Source organism: Bidens hawaiensis, unplaced genomic scaffold (genome assembly GCF_021521415.1).
Source record: "Bidens hawaiensis isolate Kalapana, Puna unplaced genomic scaffold, B.hawaiensis_p1.1 tig00043647_1, whole genome shotgun sequence".
In the NCBI taxonomy this organism is placed as follows: Eukaryota; Viridiplantae; Streptophyta; class Magnoliopsida; order Asterales; family Asteraceae; genus Bidens; species Bidens hawaiensis.
Genome location: NW_027505852.1, coordinates 64,519 through 85,161, shown reverse-complemented (window position 1 = coordinate 85,161; position 20,643 = coordinate 64,519). Strand labels below are relative to the sequence as shown.

The 20,643-nt window shown below is 35.1% G+C and overlaps 1 pseudogene across 1 annotated transcript; it reads left to right on the top strand.

The window, feature by feature from the left end:
* The first annotated feature begins 287 nt into the window (after positions 1–287).
* Positions 288–14,864, top strand: LOC143615628 (uncharacterized; annotated as a pseudogene). The gene is made up of 29 exons (XR_013150508.1): positions 288–297; positions 551–813; positions 1,135–1,213; positions 1,587–1,662; positions 2,242–2,306; positions 2,375–2,428; positions 2,498–2,598; positions 3,125–3,266; positions 3,343–3,404; positions 4,042–4,115; positions 4,208–4,278; positions 5,135–5,222; positions 5,359–5,431; positions 5,523–5,618; positions 5,721–5,829; positions 6,446–6,539; positions 7,305–7,388; positions 7,459–7,615; positions 8,236–8,420; positions 9,201–9,245; positions 9,344–9,372; positions 9,869–9,990; positions 10,664–10,711; positions 11,491–11,615; positions 11,700–12,019; positions 12,884–13,643; positions 13,741–13,797; positions 14,335–14,454; positions 14,553–14,864. The product of XR_013150508.1 is annotated as an uncharacterized LOC143615628 (transcript).
* The last annotated feature ends 5,779 nt before the right edge of the window (positions 14,865–20,643 follow it).

Here is a 20,643-nt window from a genome sequence, read left to right as displayed (position 1 = left end):
ACCAGCCAAAATAGCACAGACGTGCAACATGCGCAAATTCGTTTTCAGTGGCTATTCCATCTCCCGACGATATAACCCAGGGAGGCAAATTGGATATTTCTCTTTTAAATATGACCGTTTGGGCCCAACGGTCGTTTTTAAATATAATAATAATATTGAGGAGCGACAAATAGTACCCCAAATCGCCCCACAATTCGCCGTGCAGTGTTTGTGTCTCTTTTCGCCGGATGTCGTTCCAATTATTCGCCCATTACATATGAACTTATAGATATAAAATATGAATAATAATGGATAGTCGTACATGCAGTCTAGTTTTGTTAAAATGACATTCTTAATCGTTTAAAAATATTTGCTTTATGAGTTACATTTCTTTTAAGAAAAAATCTAAAAATAAAGTTCCCGCGAAAAGAAAAGAAACAAAATCAAAATCAAAATCAAAATGAAAATGTATAATACACATTTCAAAGTTGAAACCCTAGAAGCACTTTTTTTTATTCAAGCACCCAATTGGAGTGGAAATGAAGAGTAGTCAAAAATATCTGATCGGCAGTGGAGTTCCCGTACCCGCCCTACGGCTCTCAGCTGGCTTACATGAGCCGATTAATCGCAACGCTTGATCGGGCGCCCTGCTTGAATCGCCTACTGGTACCGGCAAGTCATTGTCTCTGCTTTGTTCGGTTCTCGCCTGGCAGAACCATCACCGCTCCAACTCCAATTCTCTCTATGGCAATGTTACTCACTCCAAACCTCATCCCGAGGATCCGCTCGGTCACGGTGGGGGTTTTCTTCCTGAAGAAATTGATCCATCGCCAGGTATTCAGAATTATTGCTTTATGTTGTATGCTATTCAATCTCATTAGGTAAGGAGGAGATTGAAATTGAATTAGAGTGTTTTTAATCAAAATTACGTCGTTTTGGTGGCTTAGATCCCTAACAACACCGTATTCACTTTCCCCTTTGTATATACTGCCCTCTATTTTATTTTCTTGTGTTTATATACTGTCCTGCACATTCATCATGCTCAACTTTGTTTACTTGTATTTCTCTTTTTATATGTTTTTTTTTGGTTAAAAGATATTGCACAGTTGCTTTTATCATTACCAGTTAATGTTTCTTTCTCTTTATAAATTACAGCTAACCTGATGCCTACTCTTTCTGAAACAAACACTGCAAATCACAGAAAAAAAAGAGGCGTTGTCATCTACTATGCCACGTAAGTTATGTTCAACCAGCATATGAGATTGTAGTTTATGTTCTCTATTACACGGAGATGATTCTCGAGTTTAGTTTTTTTTTCCTGGGCATGCTGATATATTTGCACATGAACGCTGCTTGTTTGGTTTAGTTGGCTTACTTGATCTGTAGACAAATAGACAAGGCTAATAAGTAGTAGCCATGTAAGTGTAAACATTAATTCTGATAATTCATGGTAATAAAAGCAAGAATCATGATTTCCTGTTAAACATAAGAAGGTACATTGTTTGCTTGTAATAAGGGATTAACGCACTTAAAGCACTTTCTTACGTTTATATTTATCTTTCTTTATAGAATATTATCTGTGTATTGTTTTTGTATTGGTTATTCAGGAGGACACATTCACAGATTAGTCAAGTGATCGGGGAGTTTCGGAAAACAAGCTATCACGTGCCTATGGCGGTTTTGGTTCGTTTTATCCATCTTATCTTTTTTCATCCTACAGTGCACTTTTGGTCTATGGTCTATTATCTTGTTTGACAAGATTTTTTTGTGCAGTATGTTCTTGCATTCTCATGTTGATGAGTTTTCTCTTGTAGCAAAAATTATGCTTAAAAAAGAAACTATTCTAGTTTATTTGTTTTTTTTTCTATATCACATCCACTCTTAGAACTATATTTCAATGTGCTTCGCATATGGTTTTCAATTCTTAGAGAAGCTTGTAAATTTTATTTTAATGTGTAAATGCCACATCATTTAATCCTTTCCCATCTGGATAATTATTGCTAAATCTTTAAGCTATGTGAAAATTGTTGTTCTTTTTAACCTTCTGAAATGTTAACATATTTAGTAATATCATAATTATGTTATTAATCGTATCTGTTTTTAAAAAATGAAGGTTCTATATGATGATATTCAGCTCTCATCTTTTCATTCAGAAATTTTGGCTTATTCAGATTTTGATAAAAAAACCAAATGTGCTTAGTTTCATTTTCTGATTGAAGAAACATATAATGCACTTTTTCATCTTTTTTGGTCATCTTTCAGGGATCAAGAAAACGCTACTGTACAAACTCTAATGTTCGGGGTCAAGATAACATTGACGAGAAATGGTATTTGTATCTGTAAGACCTACCGTTATACTTTGTTTTTACTTCTTATGTGTATTTTAATATTGTAGTAAGCTACTTCTCAAGGAGAATAAACAAAAGAAAGTTGGTTGCAGAGAATTCATGTGAGTTTTTTCATGTTCATAAGATTCTTTCTTTCATAAGAATTAATAATCATTTATGAGCTTTAACAGGAACGCACCGAAGATCCGAGCACACCCATCTCTCAAAAAAGGAGGCTGCTATGAAGTCCATGATATTGAGGATCTTGTTAAAGTTGGAGAAATGGTAGAAGGTTTGGCGGTTTGGCCGTTTATTCTAATAACTTCATTTTTTGACACAGGCCACTGCAACGGATTTGACTCGAAAAGAGGGCTTAGTAATCTTTTAATATCAAAGTTAACATAAAGTTAACAACTGGTAGTACCTATTTTAATCAATATGAAATAGACCCTTAATTTTAGAAAAGAATTATTCTGTTTTCTGAATTAATAAAAAGAGTAAAAAAATAAAAAAGTTTTTATAATTTTTTCAAGTATATTTTCTCTCAAATTTTAGTGGTGGGGAGTCTTATTTTTTCCATCGACGGTCGACCTTTACAATGACGAAATTTTTTTATGTTTTCGGGAAGGCCAGATATAAGACTTTTAGTTCAATTAGTGAAGCGTTGAAACTAACTGATTCCATGTTAAAATTTATTAAATAACTTTCTGACTTCTTAATTTCTTTACTATATGGATATAGCATGAGTTTTATATATACTGATATCTCCAATTTTCAGGCTACTGCCTAGTAAATAACTTTTTATTATGAATTTTCAGGTTGCTCATATTTTGGAGCACAAGTCATGGCAGAAGTGGCAGATATTGTTTTTTGTCCATACAGTTATATTGTGAATCCATAAATCCGAAAAGCGATGGAAATAAACGTTAAAGGAAATATTATAATCCTTGATGAAGCACAGTGAGTAATATAATCTCTCAAATTTGGAAAAGAAATTTCAAGATTTATGATTAATGCCAATTTTGATTTCTTTCAGTAATATAGAGGATATAGCTCGGGAAGCTGGTAGTATAGATGCCGAAGAAGGTGTTCTGTTTCGTAAGTGTTTATTTTTTGCCATTTACTTTTTTGTTTCCGTTAACTTTTCACCCTCCCCAGACCCTACCAATAGCTTCGCTATGGGTGGGACACTCTGTAGCACGGGGGCGGCTGTGATGATAGAGTACCTGTCCCAGGGACGTTTCCGGTTAATGGGGACAGATCCAAACTGTTTTGGGGACGTTTCCAATTATTATAGGATTTTAAGATTTCTGATCCGGATAATAGATGAAGTTGACGACATTGTAGTCTTGTAGAGATAAGTTGCAGGTGGGAGGCGGCTGGCATTAGGGTTTGAGGGAGGAGACAACGATCTATTTGTTTTTTTTTAACTAAATTTACACTTTCCATCCTTGAAGTCATAGTCATTATTTACAATTTACCTCTTACAATGTGCATATATTTATAAAATTGAAAAAACACTTATAAAAAATCAATCAATTTTTATTACGATTAATACCGATTAACTACCACACTATATAGTCATTAGTCATTATATTTTTTTAGCTGTATCTTGGATTTTTGAGTTTTGCCGTTTCCTGTACCCCGGTCCTGTACCCGTTCCCGTGCTACATAGGTGGGACTTATTGGGTATGGTTGTTTTTATTAATTTTTTAATACTCTTGTACATATAAAGAATTACAGAAGGAACTGGAAAATCTTTGTGAAAGTAGTCCGGAGGTTTATCAGCCTTTATATGAAATGATAGAGGTATTACTATGAACTCTCTATTTAGTAACTATTATATAACAGCACAAATTTTATCAGTGTACATAATTATTTTTAGCTGTTTATTTTGGCAGGGTATCATGAGTTGGATCAGTCTAAGGAAAACTTCCTTGGGGAAGCATAGTTTTCAACATAAAGTTTCATGGTCAGTTATTTGTTATTTTGTTGAAGTTTTCTTCTTATATATGTGTTTCTTGTTAATGTCTTGCTCAAATCAAACCCATACAAGCTTAGACATTCATGAAAGCATTTTCACGGAATATCAAACTCACCCATGCATGAGCCCCTTGTTTGATGGCCCATTGTCCCAAAACCTATTTGTGTAACATTATTTGACATTTTTGGGCATTTATATGAAATTGATATAAACCATGCATTCTTAGATTTTAATATTTTTAGAGAGTTAATATTATACAGAAAGTATTATAAGAATGTCCATAATTTACTTGGCCAATTATTGCATTTTAAATAGTATTATTTTCACTATATAATCAATTAAATGGATAAAATTCAATTGAATATATTTTTCACATTTTTATAACTTTACACACTTTTATGGGAAAAATAATACAATGGTTGTGTGACTCAAAAACCTATTTTAAATAATTAATTACATGACTTTAAGCCTTAGTTGGCCCTAACTGGCCTAATAAGCTACCGGGTGCCCATTAAACATTTTGGACAGCAACATTGGGCCTAATAACTTTTCAAAACACGTTGACAAAGTACAAAAGGTTTTCCAAGTGATTTGGACTCATTTAGCTCAGCTTTTAACAAATTAAGCATAAAATTGGGCCTAGCCGACCCAATAGCATTTTAAATTAAAAATTATTATCTGGAGATCGGCACTGATGTGTTGTGTTTCTAATATGTACCCTTAATATTATTGTACCCTTAATATTTTAGCTTGTTGAATAAAAGATTATTTTCATGGTATTATACATTTTGTGTATATAAAGTATGCCTTTAACATTAAGGATATTGTGTGACAACTATGTTAGTTGGAGTGGTGGTAAAGCTCTAAAAGAACTTCAAGAAGCAAACATATCAATGCAGTGCTTCCCAAGCTTACAAGATTGCGCTACAAAGGTAACGACTAACGTTGACGTTTGACCTAGTATTTTGCCTAGTATTTTCAAACATAATCTTTTATTAGAGTAATGTTGATATAAAATTTATGGTAGTCCAAATTAACATAATAACTGGTTTCTAAAACTAAATACAGGCAATTAAAATAGCTACAGATGCAGATCCAGAAGTAGCTCACTTAAGTGGCTTGCCCTGCACGGTATTAGAAGGTAATTAACCTTCATGCTATGTTTTTAATCTTTCTTGGAGTCGAAATAAACTTGTGATCTCATTGCATCTTCGTTTGCTTTTGTTTGACAGGCCTCTTCTCTTCGCTTACCTACTTTTTTTCTGAAGATGGAAAACACATATGTGATTATCAACTTGTATTGCAGTGTCACATCAGCAGTGATGCTGGTAAAGATGCTGATAGAAATATTTGATGTCATACAAATATCAGTTTTAGTGTTTCCTGGCATTTCAATAAACATATGATTTTAATAATATATTTTCTAGCAGGACTTGCTGCTGATGACTGGCCATGTAATTTTAGTTTGTGGTGCCTGAATCCAGCTCTTGTGTTCAAGAACATGGCCGATAGTGCTCTTTCAGTGATTTTAACATCCGGGTAGGTGCATGCATGCATGCTACATTTGATTTTCTGGTAGACATCTTATTTTGAGTAAATTACCCCCTTTGTATTTTAGGTATATAGAAAGTTTCAGGTTTCGTCTTTAATCCAAAGAAATAACAAGAATCGTCCTTTATGTTTTTAAAAGTTTGCATGTTGCGTCTTTTTCACTAACGGGCGTTAGATTTTTCTGTTAAACCCAGTCATGTGCCTTGACACATTAGGGTAGTGTGGTCATTACAGCTTTTCAAAGCACATGGCTGGGCTTTCTAACATCTGTTAGTGAAAAGGATAAAATGTGTAAACTTTTCAAAACATAAAGGATGATTTTTGTTATTTCTTTTGTTTAAAGACAAAACCTGACATTTTCTATATACCTAAAGGACAAAATGTGTGATTTACTCTATTGTTTTCTTGTAGTTATTGTGTTATGCGAAACTGAATACATATGTTACTGAAATTATGCATTTTTTGTTAGTCAGGCACTCAGGCTGTAAAACCCTTTAATACAGTTTGCCTGTTTAAATTTCCAGCCTTTACAGTTAACGCATATTATAAGTGCGATTTCCATATTTAATTGTGTCATCTTTATAATCAGTTAATCTGATGACAGGACTTTGTCACCAATGAGCTCCTTCCAGTCAGAACTTGGGGTTCAGTTTGGTACCTCTCTTGAGGCTCCACATGTGATTAATGTGGACTCACAGGTACCAACAAAGTTTATTTGTTCGTTTTTAAAAGTTTACTCATCATTTTGGTTATTTTTAGGCCTGTAAACAAACCGAACGAACACAAATGGAATTATGTTTGTTTGTTCGTGTAACATTAACAAACAAACGACTGAACACAAACAAGCAAACGATTTGTTGTTCGTGTTCGTTTGTTAAAGAACTGTTTTAAATACCTTGGCCGAGCCGAAATAAAAAGGATCGTAGGCCCTAATGAGTTATTTGATTTTAATTTTAATTTTAATTTTTTAGTTTTTAAATTTAGTTTGGGCCAAATAACTTAAATGGTTTATGGATAAAAAAGGTTTTGGGCCCATATATTTAAAGATGATTAAGATCCATACTTATTTTATAATTTTTTTAATATACATATATAAAATAATTTTGGCCCCCAAAAATTACGAGCCTTGGCCGGTTGTTTGGCTTGACCTACCCTAGGGCTGGCCTGTTAAAAAAATGAACGTGTTTATGTTCGTTCGTTAATGGTATAAACTAACAGTTCACGAGCAAACATAACTGAGATAGTTAAAAGTAAATGTGACCAAAAATGTGTTGGGCTAAAAAAGTTATTAAGACAAGATTAAATTGTAATGGGTCTGAAAAATTTTAATAAATATTTTGACGAACTTAAACAAACAAACGTAATTGCATGTAAAGGAATGAAGGTTCATAAACATAAATTTCTTTGTTACTTTGCTTGTATTATCTTTTCTTATGTTATTTTTTATACCTCTTATACAAAAGCTATGGGCTGGTGTGATCCACAAAGGGCCAGATAATTACCCGTTGAATGCAAGCTACAAAACATCAGAAGCTTATAGTTTTCAGGTACGTTTATAAAACAAAGATGGAAATTTTTATCTTAAGTATAATGATGTCATTGTTGTTTCATGTACAGGATGCACTTGGCAAATCTCTGGAAGAAATATGCAAAGTTGTTCCTGGTGGATGCTTAGTATTCTTCCCAAGCTATAAGCTTATGGAGAAATTACGCAGTCGCTGGTCTCAAACGGGACAATGGTCTCGCTTAAATGCGCAAAAACCCGTTTTTGTGGGTGAGGTTATTTCTTTAATCTTTTTTATTAGTGTTTCAAAGTTAATACATGAAATACACACCAAAAGGCAAAAGCAACACTCTTTTGTTACTGCAGTCCGCTACATACTGTGCGTGCAGGTACTTTAAACTCTGGAAAAAATTAACGTCCTCGAAAGTTCATATAATAAAACCGAAATCTTTACGTAAACTTACCCCGCATGAGATGAGCATATAAGAAAAGTCAAAAAGTAAATCTAAGAATTTAAATGAAAAAGACATTGAAATAAAGAAAGTAATGCGAATGTGACATGTGGCATACTCTGAATGAGTAAAAAAACGAAAGCAAAAACATAGTAGCAAATTGAAGGGTGTAAAGGATAGTTATGGAGGGGGGCCTAAGTGTAAGTTCATGAAAGTTGAAACTGTAACTTAAGAAAACAATGCATTGATTGGCTTGTACTATGCGCTTTAAAAGTTGTCTCAAATGAATAGTAAAATAGTAAAACTCACTCACACACTGGCATTGCAAAATATTTTATGGTAAATTAGGGCTTATATTTTCAGTTTAATTTGATGCTCTCTTTTTTATGCTATTTTATATGTGCTTTAATTATGAGTTACTTTATGTTATATTATTAGAGCCAAGGGGAGGGCAGGATGATTTTGAGCATGTTTTGAAAGATTATTATGCTACAATTTGTCAAGGTAACAAACCTATGACTGGTAGGAGAAGGGGTAAAAAGTGGGATGCAAATTCTTGCAATGCAACAAAGAACAAAGGAAACTCAAAGGGAGCTGCATTTCTTGCTGTTTGCCGAGGAAAGGTATGCTGATGTGTCACATCGATCTTATTGTTTCTATCTTATCTTGATGCGTTATTTGGATCATAAATTAGGGTGCATTTTGTTTCAAATGTGTCCTGGAAAATATGATATATACCCATGCAAAACTAAAATAATCATATGTCTTTACAAAGTAGTTAAAATATCAATAATACCAAATTCATTTAAAACAATTCAATAAATAATCATTTTACCCTTATTTTTTTAAAATTTAAAATTTCATATATTCCCATCTTTAACTTCAATTTTTTTATTTACCCGTTTTTGGCTTAATGTTTTTTACTCATTTGTTTTTATCTTTCTAGTTTTACCCATGAACACTAGTTTTCTCAAAATATATCCTTGATGTCGATAAAAATCCAAATAAAAAATAGGGTTTAAATAAAAATATTGGAGCGGGGGTAGAATGGACATTAAGTAAAAATCCATTAAAGATGGGCATATATGATATTTTTAGTTTTGGTTGGATATATGTGAAAATTTACAAGTTTGTAAGAGTATTTAGAATTAATCCTGAAAACTAGAAATAAATACCTTAAAAGGAAGAGGGTCAAACGGAATTAGATCAAGTATACTTATTATACATAAGGGTTGTACTCATGTGTTAGGTATACTGTCTGTACAATCATTATACAATTCACATCCTCTGGTTAAACTAATCGGTGGTTTAATTGATGCCCAAAGTGTACTGAAAGTGTTTACAATAATTTGACATTCTTTAATGTAAATAACTGAGTTAAAAATCCTATCTGGGCTGTGCAGGTTTCAGAAGGAATTGACTTTTCTAATGAAAATGCTCGAACGGTTGTATCCTTTGTTGTTTCTTGAGAATTTTGAACTTGTTTATAGTTTTATTCAATAACCTCTAGTAAGATGATCCTTGACTACCACTTTTGAAATTTTAGATAATTGTGGGGATTCCTTTTCCAAACGTGTAAGCTTCAGTTTTTCTTATTTTGTGTCATAGTTGTTAATAGCGAGACTAGCGATCGCTATAGTGAGCATCATAGCAAAGCAGTACTTTCCTGCTATCTGATGTAACTATAGCGCTTCAACAGGGTGATATAGCGATAAATAGTTATTTTGTAATTATTTTTTTAGATAACAAAAACAAAAGTTTTAGGCATTATAATCGATTAAACAGCACCAATCTCAACCAGTTCCACCGTAAAAACTCAATTTTGTGAATGAAACCCCTATTTATTTTTTATTTTTTTCCACTACCTTATCGCTACACATCAAATAGCGCTCGCTATTTCATCGCAATCACTACATAGCTTATAGGTAGGTTGTCGCTATTGACCTCTATTCGCTATTGACAACTATGTTTTGTGTACACTTGTATTTTTGATAGGACATATTTCAAATTATGTTATACTTGAAGTTTATCATGTCTTTCACATGCTGCTGATAGCTATAAGTTTCATCAGGTTTGATATCCAGGTAGCAGAAAAGAAGAAATACAATGATACATATAAGTCCTCTAAAAGCCTTCTTAGTGGCAGTGAATGGTACTGTCAGCAAGCCTTTCGAGCACTTAATCAGGCAGCAGGTATTATTCTTCTTAGTTGCCGTTTTTAAAATGAATAATGTAATCAAATAGCATATTTCTTTTATAGGTATATCACAATGTGAGTTTTCTGTCATTTGGTTTGTGCCAAACATTCATGTAAAATGATACATGTAAAATCTTCTAGCCACAGGGTTAACAAAAAGTCAACCGGTCTATTTTTGTTTTCGGTTCGGGTTGAAACCAGTTTCTTGATTTGTTCATGATCGGTTCTTGACCGTTAGTTCGAGTTAACAGGTCTGGAACTGGTCTGTGTTGAGGATTATAAACCTTTCCTGAACCTACAGTTTCAAAGCGGTTCCTATAATACCAGTTCCAAACTAGTTTGGTTAACCGGTTTCAATGTGCACCTCTGCTGTAATTTTCATACTGGCCTCACCAAATGTGAACATTTACAAGCAAAAAATAATTAGTCTAATATGTAGGAGTTTCTTTATCCTACCACGATAACAGTTTTACTAATCTTTTGTAAAAGTAAATGAGTCTGACACTTAGTCTGATGATAAAGACAAAACTGTTTTATTGAATGAAATAGTACTTGAAATATTTGAAGCACAATGTGTGTCAAGTTATTCTACATTTGTTTTATGATTGTGGTTTTTTTGTTCTTTTTCTTTTTTTTTTTAATTTAAATTTTTACATCTTTTATATGCAGGCCGCTGCATCCGACACAGGCTCGACTATGGAGCCATAATCTTCCTAGGTAAGGATTCTATAATATTCAACCAATTGTCAACTTGTCTGCTATGTGTCTTATAGTTGGAGATCCCTTTTACAATGGATGACTTTTGATTAATTTGGATTGTGGATTCTTTTGACATGTTCTTTTTTAACATATACATGCATACACACACAAGTATGTGTGTGTTTTGTCCTGCTTTGGATTAAACAGGCCCAAATTGATCCATTCACAAACTTTTATTCTACAGTTCAGTTTCTCTTTTTGTTTTTAAATTTTATTTCATAGAATGACTATTCAATTCTTTTCAGCTTTTATTTACAATCTAGAAATCTTCCCTAGCACACACTGTAAAACCTTGTAATGCAACAATTTTACATGCAAAAATATTCTCAGTTGTTACATATCTATCTCTAGTTTATTTTAGATTCAGTTTTCTGCATAGTTGTCAATGGCGAGAATAGCGCTCACTATAGCGCGCTTCATAGAGAAGAGGTACTTTCCCGCTATTTGATGTATTGCGCCTTAATAGTGTGATATAGCGATAATTAATTTTTTTTTCCTAAATTATCAAAAACTAATTTTTAGGCATTAAAATCGATTAAACCGCACCAAACTCAACTAGTTCCACTGTTAAAACTAAGTTTTTGTGAATGAAACCCCTATTTTTTTTAATACTTTATCGCTAACATCAAATAGCGCCCACTATTTCATCGCTATCACTACGTAACGTAGAGGTAGGTCGTCACTATTGACCGCTCTTCGCTTTTATGACACTTTATCATGGTTAATTTTATAATCAGATGAGCGTTTCCGTCAAGAAAAAAACTTAAACTACATTTCGAAGTGGATTAGGAAATCCATTAGACAGCATGACAATTTTGACCAGTCATTAGAGGGATTAAAGTCGTTTTTCAGAGACATCAAGGTATACTCTTTTTTGTTACTAGTTTTGATGTTCATCACTAACAGTATGTTTTATTTTGTGAAATAATGATAGATAAAAGAACAGGTTGATAATAATGGAAGTTCTATGCAGCCGAACAATGCGGAACTTGTTGATGTTGAGGAGCCAAAAAACTGGTTCACAGAAATGAAGCAGAATAAAGTAACTAAGCCCAACCTTAAAGGCCAAAGATCCGTCTCAGATGATGTCAAACCAACAAACATTACAACTAAAATGAAGAAAGCTGCAGCTATGACAACAGAGTATAACTGCTCCTTAATCCCAAAAGAATCTAAAGTTCGGAAAGTAAGGCCATCTAATATGAGTGACAAAGACACTGGTATAGCTTATGTTGACTTGAAAGATGATTTGGAGACCCAAAACAGGTATACCAACGTTGTTATTTCAACTGTTGCGCCATTTGATGCTATCATGTGAGTTCCTCTTAATCTTGGGCTCTTAGGATTAATGATTTCTCACAGCCGGGTGGGGATGGGTTGACCCACAAACACTTGTAATTTAAGTGTTTGTGTTGACTATAATTCCACTCAGTTATGTTCGTTTATCTATGTTCAGTTATGTCCAATCGTTCGATTATATTATGAACACGTTCATTTTCTTAACGAACAAATATGAACATGAAAACCTTTTTCGTTTAACTGTCTGTCTTCGACCGTTTGTTTGGTTAAAGTTAATATAACGAATACGAACATGCTTTGTTCGTGTTCTTTTGGTTCATCTGCAACGCTAGTGAAAACTTTTAAACTTCTGCTTTCATTTATTAAAATTTAATTATATAACTTTATGGCATTTATATTAGATTTGTTTGGTTTACTAGCTTTTATTAATGAAGTTGTGGTTACATATAGTTTGCACTAGGGGTGTCAATCGTGGCGTGTTAACGGGTTGAGGAACCCGAACCCGATTCATATTGTTATTCGTGTCAAATATTTCAACCCTAAACCACACACACAAATATGAGTTTTCTATTTTTAAAAATATTTAAAATCATGAGATTTGATTGGAAATTGCAAGAATATATTTTGAAAATGGAAAACGGGAAAACCAAAAACAAATATTCTATTGTAAAAGTTTAATTTTAATACTTAAACGGGTCAACCTGAACTCGAAGCCAACCCGTAACGGGTCGTGCTAGTCAACCCAAGACTTGATTTTTCTTTTTGGTTGGGCTAGGGTCGTGTCAACAGTTGCCACCGCTAGTGCACACTCTGATCTTCATATTTGTGCAGGTGTTCATCACCACCACCAATTATCACGTCTCCTAGTGATTTTGACCTTACCATTGTCGAGGAAACCCCAAGAAACAACCATGAGCCGCTAAATGCGAAGGAAACGTTAATGAAGGAAACTGGTCCTGTTTTTCTTAATTCCGTCTCTGAGGATGTGATGTCTAATTCAACCATATTTCAAACAAAGTTGCCAGATCAGCAGCTATCGCATTCCTTTTCTTCCCCCTGTTCTACTTCTGCATTCGTGACTCCTAACAAACAACGCATATCTCAAAACCGATCGCCTTTGCTAGATTCGAGTGTCAATTCACGTTTTCATAAACGAATCAAAACTTCAGTGGTCAAAATGGAACCGTTAGATTCTCCAGATCCTAAAACATCATCCATCACTTTTGGTGATGTTATAAAGAAAGACATGAAAATAACATGCTCACTTTGTAAACATCCGTTAGGTCTCAAGGAAAATAATTATATAGTTCCTTGTTCAATAATGTCATTATCTAAGACACATTTGGCATCGATTTGGAAAGGGAAGTTAGAGAAGCCTGTAGTGGGTCCCACAACTATACCGGTTATGGTATGTGACATTACATCGGTTGATACAAAAATATGGGAAAGAAGTCCAGAACAAGGGATATGGAGTAAAGAAGATGGTTGTGTATTTAATAAAATTATTTGCAGTTTCTGTAATAATCAAGAGAATTGCCTTGGCTTGCATGTTGTTGCTACTGATTCATCCAATGTGCAGCTTCTAAATAAGGTACTACTGTCTGTTGAAATTATTATTATTATTATTATTATTATTATTATTATTATTTCTCTTTTACACTGTTTTATTATTTTGAACCTATTTGCAGGCGATATTTTATTCTGATGGACTAGAAATCCAACATATTGATGCATTTAAGAATAAGGTCAGTTAATGCGTCTTAGTTTATTCTAAACTCTAAAATTAATGACCGAATGAACAAAAATATTTGTTCAATTAGTTGCCCGAACGAAGATGACACATGTCTCGTTCGTCTGTTTAAGTTTGCTTATTTAAATTCGTTTATGTTTGTTTGTTTACGTTCATATAGATATTTATGTTCATTCGTTTATATTATCGAAGGGACATAAATGAGCACGGACGCATTCATTTTCTTAACGAATGGACACGAAATCCCATTTGTTTAATTGTTCGTGTTCGATCGTTTATTCAGTTTAATAAACGAACAAGAACATGCTTTGTTCGTGTTCGTTCAGTTCGTTTACAAGCCTAAATGAAAGCACATATTTTGATTTAAACTACTTTTAGCACACATGACATCAGAAAATTTATGATAACTCGAATATGGGGAAACATTGTTGCATCAATATGAGGCAAAACTTAGCTGCATTTTTGTTGAACACAGACTATGTGCCGGCGCTTTATTGGTTGTAAACTGACTTTTAGTTAAAACCATTTGTAGGAACTGTCACCATCTAGTGTTACAAGTGTGACTAAAAGCCTTGTACAAGATCCGTTCGAGAAATATGCATATGTGCGTCCAGAAAGCAACTCTGGAAGCTGGCGAACGACAAAATCAAAGGTTGTAATCTTAAATTTCTGTTTTTGTTATTTTTAGTTGCAAGCCACACATATTATAGCCTAATGAATTTAGATGAGTTATCTTTATTTATCATGCAGATGAAACTACCAAAAAGAGTTGATGCCTAAATAAAGTGTTCATTTTAAACTGGTTTCTTGATGACAACGGTTGATTTTGAGGAAGATTGAATGATCAATGGTTGAGCCCGATTAACTATCAGAGAATCGAAAGGAAGAAAGATTTAATGAAATGTGGTTAGGGTTTGAAAGAGAGGGAAATTCTGTTATCATTTTGTTAACAAAACAATACAACTCCTTAACTGTATATTTATACAACTGATTACTAATATTTCTGTTAACTCCTGATTTGACTTTCTGTTATCTTTGACGTTCAATTGTTGACTCTTATTAACCGACACATATCAAACGTCTTGTGTAATCAAATTTGTGTACTTTTGTTTTGAGTTGTGAGACCTCTATTGTTATTCACGTTTGTTCTTCATTGACGTGGTTTAATTTAATTGTTCTTTTTCATGTAAATGATTCAAAAACTTTAATAGTCTTTTTCCGCCCCTAAAAACAATTGAAGTTAGACGTGCACAAAAAAACCGGTTCCGGAACCTAACTGGTGGAACCGAACCGGAACCGGTTCCAGTTCCAACCCAGTTGGTACAATACCCGGTTTGGGTATTTTTGTACCCGAAAATCGTACCCGGTTCTCCTATTTGTATGTCAGTATCAGTTCTAACCCGGTTCCTACCCGGTTCTTAATTGGAACCGGTTCGGTTCGTACCTGGAAAAACCGGTTCCGACGGGTTTTTTTTGAAGGGTCAAACAAAAGTCAAACTAGCCGTTGGAACCGGTTCCAACGGTAATATAGCCGTTGGAACCGGTTTTTTAGACACCAATTAGCCGTTGGAACCGGTTCCAACGGTAATATAGCCGTTGGAACCGGTTTTTGAGTAGATCCGTTGGAACCGGTTCCAACGGTAATATAGCCGTTGGAACCGGTTTTTGATGCCCAAACCTATATATAACTTGTTTCCACCACTTGTTTCACCACCAAACTCAAAAACAAACTAAAATACTACTCCTTTAGCAAACCCGTTCCTTTACCCGACCATCCAACTAAATATTATTATGGCACCCATCAAAAAAACTAACAAGAAGGCTAAGAAGAGTGCTTTTGTTACCCTCGTTCCTGTTACGGAGGACCCAAGGGTTGTTACGGTAGTCAACCATGACCGCAACCAAGACATATGGAAGAATTGGGATTTGATTGTGGATGACGAAGGTTATCAAAAGGCTCGTTGCAAACTATGTGGTTCAATATTAAAGCACGATTCCAACTCTACTTTGAGAAAGCACATCGAGAAGCCATATTGCAAGGCGTTGAAAGGGATTGGCACGACCGATCAAATCGACTTGGGGTAAAGATGGTACACTATTTCGTTACAACACGACTCAAGTTCAAGATAGAATGGCAAAGTTCGTTATTCAACGAGGTTTGCCGTTTAACCACTTTGATGACCCGAAGTTGACGTCGTTGATTCGCGAAACTCTACAACCGAGATACACACATGTAAGTCGTACTACCTTAAGACGTCATTGTATTAGGTTGTGGGAGTGTGCTAAAAAAGAGTTAATCGAGTCTTTTCATTCTTTAGAAGTCATGGTTAGTTTAACTACCGATGTTTGGTCGGCACCACACGGGTTGCCCGAATCATACATATGTGTCACCGCTCATTGGGTTGATCCGGTGACATGACAATTGATGAAACGCACCATCGCTTTTGAAAACTTCTCGTTCCCACATACCGCCGAAAAATTGTTTGAATTACTTGATGAAGTTATAACGACTTACAACTTGAGAAATAAAATATTTTCGATTTCGTTTGACAACGCTTCAAACAATACTAAGGCGGCTGAAAAATTTATCATTAAATATTCACCACCTTGTTTCGGGGATTTTTTTCATGTCCGATGTGTTGCACATATCATCAACTTGGTTGTTCAAATAGGTCTTGACAATGAAAACATTTCTGATGATTTAAAATACTTTAGACTTATGTTACAAGATGTCTTCAAAAGTGGTAAAAGAAGACATCTTGAATATAAGAACTATTGCAAGTCGGTTGAAAGAAAGTATTTGGGGCCGAATTGGGACGTTCCAACCCGTTGGAACTCAACTTGTCATATGTTAAAGTGTGCTTTTGCCCAACGCCAAACTTTACAAGCTTTTCATAACAATCTTGTTGAAGAACGCGAGGCCGATATGTTTCCGGAAAGTGTTTGGGTCCAAGTCGGTTATTTGTTGGAGTATCTTGACGTGTTCAAAAAGTCAACAACAAAATTATCGGGAGTCTATTACCCTACTAGTTGTTGGGTTTTGCAAGAATTGTACTATATGTCTTGTGTTTTTAAAAGCTTTGCGGAGAAGAACAAACTCTTCGAAAATATTGTTGCGGTGATGAAAGAAAAGTTCATAAAATATTTTGAAAACATACCGCCGGTCTTTACTTGTGCCGCCGCATTAAACCCCTATTGGAATTTTAATGGGGTTGAAACAACGATTGAGGAAATATTCGACAACTTAGGTATGCACGAGATTGACCCGTAGTTGTCGACGGAAGAGAAGGACAAGTTCAACAAAAACCTTCAAGACCTTTATGACAATTATTTTCAAATGTATGGTCCAAGCACGAGATCGTCTTTTGTGAAAAAAACAACAACTAGTAGGCCGTGCAATGACCCACTTATAAACTTGATGAATGGGATTCGTGAATCGGCATCTAAGAGGCAAAGAGGAAACACACCAAGTAGCGAACTTGGTCGATATAGTGGAGCAAACTATGTTGAGGGCGCAACGGTCGACGAAATTCGCAATATTGATTTGTTGGCTTGGTGGAAAGGTAAACAAAACGAATTTCCCATTCTATCCGCCATGGCTCGTGATTTGCTTGCCGTACAAGCCTCAACGGTTGCTTCCGAATCGGTTTTTTCTCTTAGTGGGAGGGTGTTATCTATGCGAAGAACAAAACTAACTCCCGAGCCTCTAGAGGTTTGCATTTGCTTAAAGGACCATTTGGATGCGGTGGATCGTGTACAACACAAGGCGAACTTTGAAGACGAAATACCAATAGAACGTCATATTCATGATGAGGAGGCGGAGGACGGGGTTTCTTCCAATAACGAAGACGAGGGTGAAGACGAGAATGAAGACGAAGAAGAGTTGTAATTATTTATTTTGGTAAAATTATTTGTAACTTGTTCAACTAATATTTAGTTTTGATTTGTTTTATTATAATTACTTTTGTTACTCATGATTAATTTTTGTTACTTTTTTAATAACGACGAACATTTTATTTATTTAAAAAATAACTATTACAAACATTATTAAAACATAAACGATACTAAACATAACAACTAAAACATAAAAAACAAAGTCCGTCGTTTTAATCCGGGAATACTTATTTTTGGGTTGTAGAGCCGGACGACTCTCCCACTTCCGTTTTTTTAGCTTCCAACCTTCTTTTCTCTCGACAATACTTATTCGTATGTTTTCGTAATGTCGAGTTGGACCCTGCTTTAAGAAACTTCGAGCAATATTTGCAACGTGCCAACTCATGTGAGTCGGTCATGAGACACAAATCGTAATGAACCCAAACATCGGGGCATCTTGTTGTTTCGATCACCATAACAACGTCATCATTAGTTGCCATTTGTTGTCGGTTTAAGGTTAATTGTGGTTTGGAGTGTGTTTTATAGTTTTGGAATTGGTTTAACAAGTACACAAACAAACCTTGCTATTTATAGTAAGTAAATAACCTATTTGTAGTTAAAAAACCGGTTCCAACGGTCAAAAATGGCTATATAGCCGTTGGAACCGGTTCCTAACGGCTATAATATTTAAATTTCAAAAAAAACCGGTGGAACCGGTTTTTACGTAAAAACCGGTTCCGGTTCATACCCTACCCGGTTCTTAAAAGTTAGCATATCTGGGCATCGGTTCGGGTCGGGAACCGAACCGGTTCTTGATTGGAACCGGTTCCATTTTACAACCCGGTGTGAAAAAACCGGTTTCGAACCGGTTCGGGTTTTCCAGTTGAACCCGATTTGTGCACGTCTAATTGAAGTTGTAGGTCTTGAACATAACATATATTCTGCATTTGTTTGACAACCATTACTTAGTCCTTATTCCTAAACGTGTCTTCACCCTTTTTGGATGTAATGTGAATGGATAACTGATTAAAGAGATGGCCAATGTGATTGGGTGTAAAGCGGGTAAACTTCCGTTTATTCATCTTGAAATCCTAGTGGGTGCTAACATGTACAAAACTCATATAATTGGAATAGGATCATGTATATCTTTGAGAAACGTTTGTTGCTTGGAAAGCCCATTCCTTATCTATCGAAGGTAGGGTTGTGTTGATAAAAGCGGTTCTTGAAAGCTTATTGGTTTATAATTCGCAAGGTGGTGAAGAATCTTGAAAAAATCATGAAGAGATTTTTATGGGGTGGATCTAACAATATGTAGAAAATTCATTGGGTGGCTTGGGATCAAGTGATGCAGAAAATTTATTGAGTGACTTTGGATAGAGTGACTCTTTCTAAAGATAAAGGAGGTTCAGGCACATCGAGGCTTAAAGATGTCAACTACGCTTTGTTAGCTAAGTGGGGATGGAGGTATAAAATGAAAGAAATGAGCTTTGGAAAAGAATAATAGACTCTATTAATAATCAAATTCAAAGACCGGGAAGTGGTTTCGATTAAGAAAGACATTAAGGTGTTTGGTTAAATATAGCCAAGGCGATTAATAATTTAAGCAAAGAAGCTAGCAGGCTCGTGGACCTGATCAAAGGTAACTTGAGAGATGGTAAAAACCTGAGTTTCTGGTTTAATAACTGGGTGGGTAGCCAAAGCCTTAAAGAAGCATGCCCAAATCTATATAAGTTGGAATGAAATAAAAGATGTAGGGTCGGGGATCGATTTCGGAACAGGGAAGGCGAGTTCGGATGGGCCTAGGACTGGATCAGATCTCCAAACACGGCCCAGGAAATGGCGGAATGGAAGAAATGCTTACAAATTATGGTCGCTGCAGGCTGGAATAAAGGTTCTGACAAATGGGTTTGGTTGGGAGATAAAGATTCAGGATTCTCGGTAAGCTCAATTAAAAATATGATTGTTAAAAATAAAATGGGGAATAATTATGTGTTAAATCGGAGCAAATGGGTTCCCGCGAAGTGCAATATTCATGTTTGGAGGGCTGAACTCTTGAACGAAGAAATCTAAGGGTCTCATACAACAATTGTGCTTTGTACGAGTTGGGTCGGGAGACGGAAGATCATAACATCGGGATGCTTGGTTGCGGCTGTGTTTGTGAGCACATTAGTTGTTGGTGTAAAATCCCCCTTATATTTGGGTTCTTGGTTAAAGATCTTTTGAAGCTTCATAAGACCATCAATCTTGGAGAGTTAGAGAGTGAGAAACAAGAAGGTTTTCGAAGGTAAGGAGATCAAAGTGGAAGAGATTATTGGAGATATAAAATTGCTCGGTATTCTTTGGTTAGAAAATAGATCCAAATATAGATCGATAGATTGATCGAAATGGTGAAAAAAAATTTTCATGTAATTTTGGTGGTTTTTCGTGGGTGCATGCTCTACGACTTGAGGAGGCAGTGCGTGGGTGGTTTCGTTTGGCGTTGTTTATTTATACAAGTTCATAGCTCGAAAAAACATGTCTTCTCCACAAGTCATGATGCGGAGTTGTTGGTTTGGGGAAAGAAAAACCGAGGTCATTGACACTACTAGCATGTGCCTCAACCTATATATGTAATAAATGTAGATAAATATTTATACCCGTGAGGTATTGACGTGGCACAACACTTAAAGGTTGTTAATGAGCCGAGCTAAGGCTATCTCAAGCTCAACTCGAACTTCACTCAAAGCTAGCTTGGCTCGGCTCTATATTAAAAATGAGATGGCTTGCTCTATTCAATTTGGCTTGACATTATAACTTTTTTTTGTCATGGGCTAAATATTTAACTTATATTTACCAAGTGGTTAAGAGTAAGGATGGGCTTTTTTTTTCAAAATACCCGTACCCATACCTATCACACCTCGAACAAGGGTGGTTTATACGTCAGGATGGACGGACGTACGACTGCTCATAGCTCATGATACTATTTAAA